Source organism: Triturus cristatus, chromosome 8 (assembly GCF_964204655.1).
Source record: "Triturus cristatus chromosome 8, aTriCri1.1, whole genome shotgun sequence".
NCBI lineage: Eukaryota > Metazoa > Chordata > Amphibia > Caudata > Salamandridae > Triturus > Triturus cristatus.
Genome location: NC_140591.1, coordinates 52,024,560 through 52,033,585, shown reverse-complemented (window position 1 = coordinate 52,033,585; position 9,026 = coordinate 52,024,560). Strand labels below are relative to the sequence as shown.

Genomic DNA, 9,026 nt, shown 5'->3' with positions numbered 1-9,026 from the left:
ATATATATATATATATATATATATATATATATCTCCTTCCAATACTTCTACCAAATCAGTAGAAAATACTCGGACACCCTTGCAAGCTTGAAGCCATTAAAAACTTATTTTGCAGCTTGCAAGGGTGTCTGAGTATTTTCTGCTGATTTGGTAGAAGTATTGGAAGGATTGAAGGGTTTCCGGTAATCCCACTCGGACCGCTCGTGATTTTGACAGCCTCTTAAAACCTAACCGGGACAGGTGTGGCATATATATATATATACACACACACAGCAAATGTACTACCTCATTACATCATGAATCTCAGCACTTAAATCACCCTAGAGCACTAACCAAATGCTACAAAACCACCTAGACTATCAAATATCCTTCTGTGTCGTATACAATTTTTGTTTTTAGAGGGGCTACATTTTTCAATAAAAATTATTTGTTATTATTGCAACCTATAAAATGAGGTCCACAGCCTGTAGGTTATGAGGTCAGGCCTGGAGTGAAGATACTCACAATTTTGAAACAGTTGTTCCTGTGTGAACGATTTATTTTAACATGTTTCTATAGCTCCACTGGGTCAGGCTGTATTCATGTGCAATACATGTAAGTGAGCAACAATGGAGATTAAGCATGCAGAACATCATATGAGAGTGGGGCGCCAATGGAGAACAGCGTAGGATCTAGCGCACCATCATTACATGTGTGAGAATACTCCCAATCCACAGGTATTTAGCTGTTTGCCCTACTTTAGGGTAAGACAAACAACTGGGAATTCAACATGCTGAGTAATGAAACAGATGCTTTAGATGTTTCATTGGAGTAAATCTCTTCTTGCTCACAGTACGAGAAACGTTGTTTTCCTCAAACTTTGTTGAAAATAAATGTAAAAAATCCTCTTTTCACATTTATTACAGGCAAGGACTTTACCTCTGCATTGAATCCCAGGCGATACGAAGATCTGAGTTTCCCATAAAGCTGTTGCCATTCTTATTCTGAGGAAATCCTAAAAAAGTAAATATCTTCCACATTATGAACAGGGGAAAGGGCTGCGCGTCGTATGGATTCTCAGATGACGAAGAAGATTTGATTTGTGAATAAAGCTTTTTCCACACTCAGTGCAGGGAAAGGGCTTCGCTCCTGTGTGGATTTTAAGGTGACACTGAAGACTTGAATTTAGTGAAAAATTCTTCCCACATTCAGTGCAGTGGTAGGGTTTTACTCCTGTGTGAATTCTCAGATGACGCTGAAGATCACTATTTTGAATAAACCTCGTTTTGCACTCAGCACAAGAAAATGGCTTCTCCCCTGTGTGGATTCTTACATGACGCTGTAGATCACTATGTTGAGGAAAACTCTTCTCACATTCACTGCAGGGAAAAGGCTTCGCCTCTGTGTGGAGTCTTAGATGATACTGAAGATGTGCATTTCTGGTAAAGCTCCTATCACACTCAGTACAGGGGAAGAGCTTCACTCCTGTGTGAGTTCTAAGGTGACGTTTTAGATCAGAATGTTGAGCAAAGCTCTTCCCACACTCCGTGCAAAGAAAGGGCTCCACTCCTGTGTGGATTCTAAGGTGACGCAGAAAATGTGAATGCTGAGTAAAGCTCTTCTCGCACTCCGTGCATGAAAAGGCCTTCAACCCTCTGTGGATGTCTAGGTGACATTGAAGATGAGCCATTGTAGTAAAGCCCATGTCACACTCCGTGCGTAAAAGGAGCCTCTCGTCAGTTTGCATTTTTGGATGGCATCATGAGTTTACTTTCATTAGATTTCTTCTTTCATCCAGCATACACTTGTGCTTCTCTTTTATGTGTGATTACATTTTCTCAATGGTATGCTGTAGAAATAAAAGCAAAACAAATGTTACTTTTACAAAGTAGAAAGTTTCTGCAATAGGCACATGTTGGGTGGGTCGTCAATGAGTCAGACTTGTAAGAGAGAGATTTTAGGAGATTCTGGAACAGACAATTAGACTTCAGTACTTTGAAACCTGGGCTTACAACACCCAGATTTCTGATGAAATAGCACAAGTCAATACAGCTTTGGACAAATGTTTAACAATAGTAAGGCGTTCAATGGTCAGCACCGTGAAGACAACAATTAAGAAATCATCTGCTTTGCATCCCCCAAATTGATGTAAATTTAGACAGTTGTGATGGTGGACTGCTGGGAGTCCAGGACTTAGGCACCTTTAGGGATTCGCTGTAAAGTGAGTCTGGAGGCAGTCAGAGTTCAAACCCTCACATAGCCCATGTTTTTCAAAGGAGTAATATAAATATTACCTTGAGTGCCAAATGTGCTGCTTTGCAGGGATCTGTGACAGCCCGGGGGGTCCGGGCATCTCAGTTGGAGAGGTCAATCTGAGGTTTCCTGGAACTCAACTGCGAGGCCCCGCTCCAGACTGACCTGGTTTCCTCTATTACCCTTGATGTGCTGCAACAAGATCTGCATCCTCTAAAGAATGGCCACCACTGTGCTGCTTACGTTTCAGGTACAGTTTCCCCTACTTCACTCATCACATAATGGCGGATAGCCAAGATTGACAGATATGGCTCTACAGCCTCTCAAAGATGGCTCCTCCACTTCTGCATTGTTTGTCAGCTTTTTATCTCAACTCTTCCTCACTCCTGTAGCTGGTGCAGGATTGAGAACACTGAGTTACAACCTCAAAGATGACCACTGCACTGCTGCATCACTGATCTGCCATCTTAGAATGCCTCTTCCTCGTCCATGTAACCAGGGGGTGGGCGGGACACAAAAGATGCTGCTGTCCACAGTGCTTGATACCACATGTTTTACAAATTCTATGACAAGTCGGGAGAATATTCTCCTCGCGTCTCTCGCTGTCCTTAACAGCAGCCGAGTTACAAACATAATACAACCTGAAGAACTATATACCCCATGAGTCACAGTTAAACCACAACAGAACCCCTCAGATGACAAGACAGCAATAATAAAATAAGCCCAGTACATAAGAGAGTCCTGTACTGTCACCCTGTTCTCTTCCTTTTCTGCTCAGAAGCTAGATAAGTCGCTTTAAACATATGACATTGTTCATATAGTGTTTATCTCCGTTTGTTATATTCACTTTTGTACTATGTGAATTTGATGGAGTAAATCTTTTGTCCACGCACATAACGAGTGTGCACCTCATTTAGATTAGCTCTTGTTATGCCTAATGTGCACCGTCGAGTACTGAACTCTTGAAAGTTTTATTTTTCCTAGGTTCACTGTTCTGGACTCTGCCACATTTACTAATTGGGTGTGAGGTTGGCATAACAATCCTTTTTCTGTGAGGACAGACCATTTTGTGGAGGAGCATCACTGGGCACTGCCTGTGCACCGCCTTTTCTCCATGTACAACACACTCCTGCCTGGAACTCGCAAAAAGAGGCTGTAACATTACGCACACCAGACCTGCAGGGGACATGTGGGCATTCCAATTCTTGCGGTGCTCCACAGCTGGGCACTTACACCTTTGACTACCTGGTGGGTACTGGAACCTAGAGTGAACTTAGATTAAGTGAGTAGCCCCTTCGAAACTGTGAGGCGAATTTAATAAATATATTTTGACTACATTCTTATTGTCAACAGGGTACAGACAGGATTACCCTTGGCCTTCCACTCCTGCCTACAGAGATCAGATAAGCAGCCCAAGATATTGTATACGAGCCGGTAGCTCCTTCATGTTGGGGAAAACCTGGCTCAAGACATTGAATCTGTAGTTCAGAAAACTGTTAAGAAAGTGGTTTCTTTGACCCTGAAGCACAATCATGCAGCATATCCAAGCTCGCTAAGCAAAATCTGAATGCCCCACCTGAGCCGCTAGGGCAAAGAGACAATGGGGATGTACTTTGTCCTAATGAAGGCATACTAATCCCCTCCCCCTCCAAATCTAAGGTAAAAACTCACAACACTTGACAAAAGCTGAAGGGTGCTTTTGCTTTAGTAAGGGACATGTCAAGCCATGACCACAGTCTCTCGATAGATCTAAAGCAAGTAGGAGGCACTGAACCTTTTAGGTTGAGCCTAGAGCCAATGCGCATGCGCTGCTCTGCGAGGCTTATTGTAGAGGAGTAGGTGAATAGAAGCTCCGCCCACTCTCCGCCCATATTTGCCATTGGCTTGTGTCATTGTCCGTCCTAAATGCTGGCTTCTGATTCGTTGTTAGGCTTGTTAGTCCCTCCTTAGTACCGCCTCCTCTTCATTCGTCACCTCCCATGGCGACTGGCACCTTTACTACGGTTGTTACATGGTACGTGTTATTTAGACTGTGAGCACTATTTCCTTTAATGAGGTTCTCCTACTGCAGGGTCGACGTGCTTTGGTGCCTTCTTTACTCCCCCTCCCTCCCGTTGTCCGTGCCTTCTCCCACCCCCCCGCCTGCCCTCCCTCCCGTTGTCCGTGCCTTCTCTCCCTCTACACCCTCCTGTTATCCTGATACCTACCATTTGCAATGCAATAGGTCTTGCGTAAATGCGAGACCTATTGCATTGCAAATGCTTATCTTTTTATGGACTGATGACCAAACTTTGCTTCATACATAACAGCAAAATAAATGACTGTCTCCGTCACAGGCAGCTCTGATTTAAAATGTAATTTGATTTCGGCAGACACGATCGTTTATCACTGTCTGTAAATATTACTCTGAGCCTGCTGTTTTACCTAGCATGAACCGTAGGTTGTTAATGAGCACACTTACATATAATGCGCTTCAGAGACAAGACGGAGAGATAATACGGTGAAATTAAGCCAAACAGGAGTAAAAGAGGCTGCATTGTGAAACTGTTTAATTACACTGCCGTGTCATAACCTAAGCTCTTCTGGTGATGTGTTCAATGCCTTGTGAATTCTAGTGCTTCTTGTTGAGGAAGAGACCGAGCACACGAGGTGCTCAATGCGGTTGGCAGCAAGCAGCATCGCCCTTGAAAAATCACAGAAGACAGAGAGGGAAAGCACCCTGGCGAAGAGGCTGCGACAGCTTTTAATGAACAGAAAGACACCACATACCGCAAACAAAAACCTCAGATCGCGAGGCGTAGAAAATAAACTACATTAGTAAAGGACTACGGGAAATATTATATTTGGAACTTTTATGTTCTGATCTGTTTTAATGCAGATATAATTGGAAAGTTACCACAAGGAGAGCTGGTCCAGGGAACACAAAATCATATCTAGGGTGCATGGGCACCAATCCTGGCTTCCCCACTTGAGCATGTTGTGTGGGGAAGGCTTGGAAACTGTTCAAACATTAACCTTTAAAAATAACTGAATATTTACAAGGAGTTTAAGTCACAAAGAAGCTGTACAAATTGCAAAGCTAGCAAGATACATTTCCTCCGTTTGCCAACAGAAACGTGGAATTTCTAGGACTACATGAAGTCCTAACATGTACAGCATGTCATGAGCCAGTAAAGGATGTTTGCTTGTGTGCACGTTTTCGTTTGTTGCTGCAGGACAGCTGTACAGGCTCCAGCAATTTCAGCCAGGTGGTGTCAAGGCCCTGTTGCCACAAACCAGGAAGTAAATGCCCTAATGAGGTCCTCTTCGGAGTCTCATGGGAAAAAGGGCGAGAAAGAGCATCACCCTTTAGAGCATCGCACAATAGATTTGTAATCACATTAATGCAGTTCACTGGAAAGAAGATATACTTTCCCATTCCAAGATGATATTTAAACAGGACATCGAATTCTGGAGCAACACACTAGTACCGCTCTTTGTGGGCATACAAGAACTAGAAACCTGCCCGGAATCCTGGCAAGGATCAACAATAAGCCCAATTCATAAGCAAGGAGACAGGAGCGATCCTTGTAACTATCGTTGATCGCTCTACTTGACATAGAAGCAAAGTATTATGCTGGCATTCTATTGGACGAATTGACATCTTGGGCAGCATTAAAGCACATAATTCCGGCTAATCAAACAGGGTTCTGCAAAGGACAAGGAACTACCACCAATGTTATGGCACTAACTCTGCTGATAGACGCGGCCAAAGTAGGAAAGAACTCGCTGTGTCTATGTTTCATCGATTACAGCTCAGCTTTCGACCATGTGGACCGGGGCAAACTTTGGCGAAAGCTTGACAAATGGGGGATACCGCAACCCCTCTTGAAGCAGTTAATCTTACTTCATACCAACACCTGGGTTAAGATTAAGCTGGGAGACGGGACGCACCTCTCCAGGCGAATCAACACCTCTAAAGGACTGAAGCAAGGGTGCGTCCTAGCCCCTACTTTGTTTAATCTTTTCCTGGCAGACCTACCAGGGGAATTGGACAGCACTAAATCGCATGCCCCACGGTTGGGGGACATCACTCTGTCCAACCTCCTTTACGCCGATGACCTGGTTTTAATAAGTCGAACTCCAATTGGCCTTCAGCATCTTCTAAACACTACCAGCACATTTTCACAGCGTAACGGATTAAAAATCAATCTAAAGAAAACAAAAACTATGGTTGTGAATTATAAGAAGGCCAGAAAAAACTGCTGGTACCTGGACGAACATAAACTGGACCATGCAGCGTGCTATAAATATCCGGGAGTCCTAGTAGACAGCAGAGGCTCGTCCAAACCGCAATTAGAGACGTTACAACGGAAAGGCACCATGAGTCGTCTCGCGATGATCCCCCTGAAGAAAATATTGCCAGACTATACGCTTGACCCACTTTTACAAGTATTGAGAGCTCGCCTTCAACCGACGCTAACATACGGGAGCGAATCAACTCTCGGAAAAGATGCTCTTACCCTCGATAGAGTGATCAGTAAAACTTATAGATCCATCTTTCGGTTACCTAACTATGTATCTCCTGCCCAAATTCGATTGGAGTTCGGGGTTCAAAAACAGACAGTGGAAAGAAGGGGCAGCTTCATAAAATGCTGGCATAAGATTAGAAATGCTGAGCAAGGCACCTTAAATGCCCATCTCTGGATTGAGCTGCAACGGCGAGAACGGTCACACGCAAGGAAGTATCTGATGGAATCATTAGAAGTACTTGAACTGTCTGACCTCTGGAACACCTCAGTAGATCATAGAAGTTTTAAAAAACTAGTAACAAAGGTCACAAAAATAACATCGCTATTAGAGGATAAGGAAACTCTAGCAAAAAGAGCACACGGATGGACAGTCCTAAGTGACTATTAAACATTAAAGACTCAAGCGTATATGGACCATGGATTCAAACAGAAGATCAAAGAGAAATTTTTAAAACTGCGACTCGGTATACTACCAATTCTCCCCCACCTGGCCCCATGGAAACGGAATCAGGAAGAGAAAACTTGCCGTCTCTGCAGTGCAGGACCTGAAGATCTAGTCCACATAGTATGTATTTGCCCAATCTTAATGGACAAAAGGAGATCTCTACTACGCGCAATATGGAACCAGAAGGGTATCAGAACCGGTAGGCATGCAGTTAAATTATGTTTTAATCAGCAGGAGACTCAATTAAACTGCAGATTTACAAAATACTTTGACGTAGTGGCGGAGAGAATTAAGCAGAAACAAAACGATGAAATTGAGTAAAGGACAAACAGCGCCTCTGAGCACAACTTATGGGCCATCGCCCTAACGAACAATAACAAAAATGCAAACTATTAACATGAATCTCATAATTTTAACTCCTGATAACTAAATTTTTTTACCCTCGATATGTATCTCCTTTAAAAGCGGTATATCTTAAATTGTAAGTTTTAATTAACTGTGCAATAAATTATCTTATCTTATCATTCCAAGATGGTAGCTATCATGTTCAGGCACTTCTGGGTCACCTAGGGTTGTGTCTACTAAAGAGGTGACTAAACCCCATGCTGCAAAGCTAGCAATATTGGGGGAGGGATTACAGTTTTCCTCCGATTGCTCAGATTTCACCCTACCTTGATTTCCGGCTTGTTTCATATAAAAAGCCATATTTAAAGATTGCCTATAAACAACTTAGTCAGCAAAAGCCTGGGACAATGGGCCCGATTTACAAGGCTGTTGCTATAATTTACATGCTCCAGTTTATTCCTGGACAAGATTAAGTCACACTTCCTAACAGCAAAATCTTTCTAGATCGGGCCCTGCGCCTCTACCAGGTACAGTGGGGTAAATTGACAGCCTGTATGTGGCTGTCAAACTGTATACACCGTAAAAATGTCAAGCGCCAGCCATCATTTGCTTTAAGTACAGTTTTTGAAAAACAGTTTAATTTTCCTACGGCTTCTTTGACCTTTGAACCCATAAATATGACATGGTCGGGGTGCCTGCGACCTGTACCGTTCTTTGCTTCAGGGAGCTCGTTTGTTTCACTAAAGGACAGCTGTCTGCTGTATGTGAGCTGCATGGCTAAACACTTATAAGGTCCCAAAGGCGAAACCTATTGGCTATGCCAATGCTTGTTTCACGTGGGTTTCGAATGCATGCAGAACATAGATTTATCTGATGCGCTAAATCCTAAGCACCTTGGGGCAGATTTACAAGCCCCTTGCGCCACTTTTGCGTCCCTTTTCCCATGTTAACAGTGACGCAACAGTGGCGCAAGGGGCTTGTAAATCTGCCCCCTTGCACTTTCTGGTAGCCCGCCCACAGCAGGGTTCCTGGTTTCTTTCTCTCCCTCCCTGCACTGGTGACAGCACTTCTTTAACTCGAGGATTTCTCCGGAAAAGGGGCTTTGGCAATGCTCAAACACCGCTGATAAAACTCGTCTCAAGTCCCCCGGCCCCTTACCTCCTGCGCCCTCCGACCCACTGCTGCCGTCGCTCAACCCTCTTTACCCAACTTTACACTCTGGGGCTCTGGCCGCTGGTTGGTCAGCGGGGACGCTCTGACGACCAATCAGCGGACAGGTAATGCAAAGGCGCATGCGCACTACTGCTATCTTTCCCTGGCGCTCTTAGTGGCACCCTTATATCTGCTCTGTAATGGGCACCTCTCGCCCTGAGCCTGCCCTGGCATTGAGTGTCTCTCTCCTGCTCCTGCCCTCCGATTAGTGTCTCACTCTGAGTCTGCGCTGCGCAGTGTGGGATCTCTGTCACAGCTTCACTTCCCTGAGGGCTCTGCCA

The 9,026-nt window shown here is 44.2% G+C and overlaps 1 long non-coding RNA gene across 1 annotated transcript; it reads right to left on the bottom strand.

Annotated features, from left to right (window-relative positions):
• Nucleotides 1-524: 524 nt before the first annotated feature.
• Nucleotides 525-8,769, bottom strand: LOC146800045 (uncharacterized). Its single transcript, XR_014968044.1, has 2 exons — nucleotides 8,692-8,769; nucleotides 525-1,828 (listed from the first exon to the last, which is right to left on the bottom strand). It is a non-coding gene; the product is annotated as an uncharacterized LOC146800045 (long non-coding RNA).
• Nucleotides 8,770-9,026: the final 257 nt, after the last annotated feature.